At 45.7% G+C, this 6,256-nt stretch overlaps 1 protein-coding gene across 6 annotated transcripts in view; it reads right to left on the reverse strand.

Annotated features, from left to right (window-relative positions):
* PLCD4 (phospholipase C delta 4) overlaps positions 1 to 5,805 on the reverse strand; it is a 26,656-nt gene extending 20,851 nt beyond the window's left edge. For 2 of the 6 annotated variants that reach the window (XM_006168664.3, XM_006168661.3), the window contains exon 1: positions 3,271 to 3,625. The gene's annotated coding sequence lies outside the window, so the exon portion shown is untranslated. Of the gene's footprint in view, positions 1 to 1,762; positions 1,803 to 3,270; positions 3,632 to 5,534 lie in introns of those variants that run through there. The other 4 variants (XM_006168663.3, XM_006168662.3, XM_006168665.3 and 1 more) reach the window with 4 other exon arrangements.
* Positions 5,806 to 6,256: the final 451 nt, after the last annotated feature.

Raw genomic sequence — 6,256 nt, forward strand, 5'->3', positions numbered from 1 at the left:
TAATTTGTCCCCCCCAGAGAGGGACACAGAGAGAGAGAAAGTGAAAAAGCAAACCACCATGTGCAGGACTTAAACCATGGTCGGCCATGTGGGTGTCCAGCGCCCTTAACCATCACACCACCTGTCAGCCCCAAAATATGTGTTTCTTAATTTAAAAGTTTAAAATTTGGACAGTGGTAAACATCTAAAATAATTTAAAATAAGTAAAGCAATTGTTCCATTAGTTTCCATTAAAAATATCATGTAAATAAAGAATAAAAAATAAATATAAAAATCCCAAAATTTCATGCAGTTCAATTTTTTATATTTTACAGATGAAAAAGAAGTCCAGGGGCCAGCAGGTGGCAAGTGGTTAAAGCACTGTATTCCCACATGACAGACCATGATTTGTGTCCTAGACCTGGTGGCTTGAAAATCATTCTAGGCGTGGGTGCATGCATGCCCAAAATCCCAGGAGGAGAGTTGAAGAGAAAGGAGTGGGGTGTGACCATTCCCCCTGGGGAATGAGTTCTCGCTTTCTCTGTGTCCCTGTCTTTCTCCAGCCAGTATGTGCGCCCTGTGGCAAAAATCTTAATAAAAAAAAAAAAAAAAAAAAGGAAGTCCAGAAATGTGATATGCCTTTTCTGAGGTCACATAGTGTATTAGTGCCCTATCTCTCTTTAGTGAGAATACCTTATAAAGTCACCCAGGAGTGACAAAGTCTTCAGGGAGAATGTGACAGTCACTGAAAATACAACTTCCCTAACCATAGGACCCAGAGGAAGCTTTCTGAAGGGGTAGCGATGTGCAGGACCCAGAGTAAGACAGGAAGAGCAAGAGGAGGAAAGAAACAGCTTGGTGAAGAAAAGACATTACCAGCTGAGGTTGAATACATACACCTAGGTGAGATCAGAAGAAACCTCTGGATGGATAAATGGATCCAAAGTGCTTCCTGAGGGGACCAGCAGATGGCATAATGGTTACATCATCAGACTCTCACGTAGTCAACTACGGTTTGAGTCCCAGACCCTGCAGCTTAAAACTCACATCAGGTGTGTGTGTGTGCATGCCCAAAATCCCAAGAAGAGAATGGAGGAGAAGGAATTGCAGCATTCCACCTCCCTAGGGGGGCGATTTCTCATTCTCTCTCTCTGTCTCTCAGACGAATGCATGCAGCCTATAGCAAAAATCTCTCTTTCTAAAAAAAAAAAAAAAGTGCTTTCTGAGAAACAGGCAAGCATCTCTGATTTTTGGAGTGGGGATACACAATTACAGAAACTCTATGAAGACGCAAATAGAAAGAAATAGGTCTTGGGCTGGTCCTGTAGCCTAGTAGTTAAGAGAGCTGGATCCCACATTGCCAACCCTGGTTCAAATTCTGGCCCCAATGGCTTAAAGGACATGCTAGGCACATGTGTGTGTATGCCCAAGATCCCCACAGGCTGGAGAAATGGAGAAGGGATTGTGGCAAAACAATGCCCTATGGAGTGGGAGGGAAGTGCCTTCTCCTTTTCCCCCACTCTGTCTCTCTGGTGAGCACATGCACCCTCTGACTTATAAGCAAAACAACAACAAAAAAAACCCAAAACATAAAAAAAGAAAGTAATAGGTCTCTCTTAAATCTTTAGGTCCTTAGACTCTAGTGAGGAATGGATGGCTCAGGACTGAAATCTAATTTCCCTTGCCTCCCTTATATCTATCTTCTCTGAACTTCAATTCCCACTTCTGGGGCCTACAGACTCTAGGATGGGGTGGGGTTGGGCCTGGGAGAAGAAAGAATTACCTTCCCTTATGCCTGTGTCCAGGAGCCTCACAGTGATATCCTGAAACATGGGAAGCCTGAGAATGGAGTCCAAGTGCCTGGATACCCCTATTTTGGAGACTATCTCCTCTCAAGCAAGTCTTAGAAAATTATTTTTTTCCTCCTTTGTCAAACTCTTCCAACCTCAGGGCTTGGCCGTTTCTTTCTAATCCTGCTCCCCTTCCTGAATCACTATTTAAAATCTGTATCCAGATGGGACCAGCAGTTAGCATAATGGCTATGTTGCTGGACTCCCACGTAGTCGACCGCGGTTCGAGTCCTGGACCCGGTGGCTTAAACTCACGCCAGGCACATGTACATACATGCCCAAGATCCCGAGAGAATGGAGGAGAAGGGATTGCAGCGTGGCCATCCCCCCTGGGGGGTGATTTCTCACTTTCTGTCTGTATGTCTCTGTCTGTCTGGCGAGCGCACGCGCCCTATGACAAAAACCTCTCAAAAAAAAAAATCTGTATCCAGATGACATGTGGCCATACATGCACCAGTTTCAACTCAGGGAACCATAGAATGTTAGAGTCGAGTTTCACTTTTTAGAGAAGGGGACTAAAGACTAGACGGATGAGCTGAACTACCAAAGTCACTTAAATGAGTGACAGAACTGGAACTTGACACAGGCCTTCACACAATCAGCTGAAAAATCTCTTCCTAGAAAAGGTCTTTGTGGGACAAGCAGGTGGCATGGTAGTTAAGGCACTAAACTCCCACATGGCTGAAATCAGTTCGAATTCCAGATCTGGTAGTTGAAAATCACTCTGGGCAAGTATGCGTGTGTACCCAGAATCCCAGGAGGAGAATAGAGGAGAAGAGATTGCAGTGTGGCCATCTGCCCTTGGGGGTGATTTCTCATTTATCCTCTCGCTGTTTCTCTCTAGCAAGTGCATGCACCCTATAGCAAAAACTGAATAAATAAAATTTAAAAGTCTTTTCCAGGAAGTAAGATGAGGTAAGACTAGAAATCAATGAGGGACACGGGTTTTGTCTCTCCCCTCCATCATTTTCTATTTCCCTGTATCCTACTGAATCACCTTTCTTTTCTTTCTTTCTTTCTTAAATTTGCTGGAGGGTGAGTGTGCTCGTCAGAGAGAGAGAGAGAGAAAGAGAGAAAACAAGAAAGCATTTTCCATGGGAGATGGTCACTCCACAATCCCTTCTCCTCCATCTCTCCCTCCTTTCAGGATTCTGGGTACACATTCACAGGTGTCCAGCGTGTTTTTCAAGCCCCCAGGTCCAGGATTTGAACCATGCTGTCGTCAGGGTGGGATCTAGTCACCTGAACAACCACACCAACAGGCCCTTTCTTTCCTCTCTTCCTATTTTCTTTCCATTCCGCAAACTGCCTGGTCCAGTCCTTCTCCTCTCTCCCCGGCTCATTCTTCTTCCTCCCAATCCTTTCTCTTTTCCCTATTTCTTCACAGGTCAGTCTCTCTTTGCATTCCTCTTCTCATCCTTCTCATCCCTTCTCTCATCACCTCTTCCTGTCTCTTCCTTCTTGTCTCCACTAATTCCCAATTGTTCTGATTCTCATCCTCTGAGGAGTTTGAGACTGGCCCAGGAGGGAGGACACATGGATTTGGACACTCAGTAGCATGTCCCTCTGCTCAGCCTCACTTTCCCCTGTATCCTAGGAGACTGACTAAACAAACTGCTCAGAGAATGCGAGTTAGAACCTAGGTGTTCTAGGTCTCAATGTTTCCTCTGGTGTCTGAAGGTGGGACAGAAGGCTGATCAGAGCTAATATAGGGGCAATGAGGAGAGAAGGAATATAGAATTTGGGAGTGGGGGCACTGGCAAGGGTACAGAGGATTTTAAACCTGAGAATAAGAGAGATTATGTCTTAAATATTAACTCCTAGACATGTATATAAAAATCTTGAAGCTACAGATAATTACCTCTGTAAGACAGATGGAAAAACAGACACAAAATAGGGTGAAAAGTGGGTCATGGCCACAGAGCAAGATTTGATCCTTAACTTCCAAGTGGGTCCATGTTCACCTAGAGATGGACTTTGGCAGGGTCCCCAGTGGCACAAATAAAATTACAGTGGGATTAAGGGTGTCTCAGGTTGGGACCAGCAGATGGCATAATGGCTATGTCACTGGAGTCCCATGTAGTCAACTGTGGTTCGAGTCCCGGACCCGGTGGCTTAAACTCACACCGATCACGTGTGCATGCGTGCCCAAGATCCCAAGAGGAGAATGGAGGAGAAGGGATTGTGGCGTGACCATCCTCCCTAGGGGGTGATTTCTTGCTTTCTGTCTCCCTGCCTCTCTCTGTCTGTCTGGTGAGCGCATGCACCCTATAGCAAAAACCTCTCCAAAAAAAAGAAAAGAAAAGAAAGGGTGTCTCAGGTCTCTCTGAGGGTCAGTAAGGGAGAGAGTTATTTTGTTTACTTCCTTGCTTCTAAGAAGGATTATGTCTAGCCCGATTCATATAAAGAGGACAAAATGGCTCTCATTATAGGTTGTAGCCTTCAGTATGTTAAAGCTTGAAAGTTCTTTTACAATACATCTGTAAGTAAGGATTAGAGGTTCTTGGTTTCACCAATATCTCCTGGACAGTGTTTTAAAATTGAGATTCCTTAGCCCACTCAAAATCTACCAAATCAGAATTTCCAAAGATGGGGTTCAAGGTTACTTATTTTATTATATTTTTTTCAAGAGGTTTTGCCTTAGGACATGTGTGTTTACTGGTGAGAGAGAGAGACAGTGAGAGGGAAAGTGAGAAATCGCCCCCCTCCCGCAATCCCTTCTCCTCTACTCTCCGAGGACCTTGGACACACACACACACACACACACACACACGTGCTTGGTGTGGCGTGAGTTTGAAGTCACTGTGTTGGGGACTTGAACCATAGTCAGCCATGTGGGAATCCAGTGATGTAACCGCTACACCATCTGCTGGCCCAAGAATATTTATTTATTTATTTTTAATGATTTATTTTTAAATTCCATTTGTTATTATTATAATTTTTTTTAATTTGGCCAGACAGAAACAGAAAAGGGAAAGCAAAGAATAAGTCGCCAGGTCCGGGACTCAAACCACAGTTGGCCATGTGGGAATCCGGCGCCTCTAACCACCACGCCACCTGGGGCCCCCAAGAAGTATTTATTTTTAACAAGCTCACCAGGTACATAGGCAAGACTGGAAACATGAAACTCCTATCATAGACCAGAAATTGTGGTCCAAAGTCCCATACTAAATGGTAGAGTTAGGACAAGAAGCAAGTACTTCCCCCAGCATAGCACGCTGTCGAGCCCGGTACAAAGACCCAGGCACAGAGCTCAAACCCTAGCTGTTGCCAAGGAAGTCTCATAACTCTATTATCAGGGATTTCTGACTTTCCGTAGGTCTTGGCCAGCCTTTATTTGGTAACCCTCCACAATCTGCTAATGAATAGATATCTAACGCTTGGCTACTCCAGTTCTTCCTCTTCCCTTATTGGGTTGGGAGTTTACCTCTGAAGAGTGGCTAGTGACAGCAGTCCTGACTCTTGATAGCTAAGAGTTTTATCATATAAAGGGGTGACTGATCAAGCAGGGAGAAAAACTCTTAAGAGTCGAAGAGGATAAGTTAGAGAGAAGCAAAAGGAGAAAGTCCTGTAGAGTCATTGGGGCAAGGGAAGGAATCTAGGACACAATTTAATCTAGGGTGATCATCCTCAGGAGGACAGAGTTAGAAATTCAATCAGGACAGGGCTTGGAACAGAGGCTGGTCAGAGCCTCCAGGCCCTTACCGTGGGCAGGACAGTAGAACAGCAGGGTAGCAGGAGAGCAGTCCTGTGTAGTCAGCTATGCCTCCTGAGCTTGGCGATGCGCTCCACTGCTGGATGAGAAAGCCCAGCCTGGCTCCTTCCCTCTGGCTTCTCCTGCACACGCTCACTTCCTCCCCTCTTCTACTGCAGCTTACTGCAGTGACTGGCAATCAGGGAAGAAGGGTGGAGAGAGGTGAGAGCTCTCTCCTTAGCCCAGCCAGTCCAACTCTTAAAGGCCCAGGACACTGGTCAATGTGAGGGAATAGTGGGGGTGGGGTCAGGAGGGAGGGATTAAAGGGACTACATCTCCAGGTAGGAGGAGCCTGGCTGCCCTTCGTCTTGATGTCAGCTCTCGCTGACCCCAATCCCGCAATAGCTCTCAAAGTGAAACCCAAGGTCTGGGTTGCAGTGCTGTGAATCACCGCTTTTCATTCTGGTCGGTCTCTGCATGTAACACGGCTGTCTTTGCCCTTATTTCATCTGGCTCCTTTCCACAGTGTCTGTTTCCACCAGTGCTCCTGTGTCTCTGAGGCCTGCCTTGCATGGCACCCAGTCTAATTCTGTGGCACAGGGAAGGGGGAAAAAATAGGATGGGAAAGGAGGAAGATGAAGAGAGAGGGAGTCAGATGATCTTGGAGTGTGGAGGGACTGTGGGTAGCTAAGTGTATTTCAGGCACTTGCTAACTGTTGAAGAGATGTATATA

Source organism: Tupaia chinensis, unplaced genomic scaffold (assembly GCF_000334495.1).
Source record: "Tupaia chinensis unplaced genomic scaffold, TupChi_1.0 Scaffold145907_1, whole genome shotgun sequence".
NCBI lineage: Eukaryota > Metazoa > Chordata > Mammalia > Scandentia > Tupaiidae > Tupaia > Tupaia belangeri.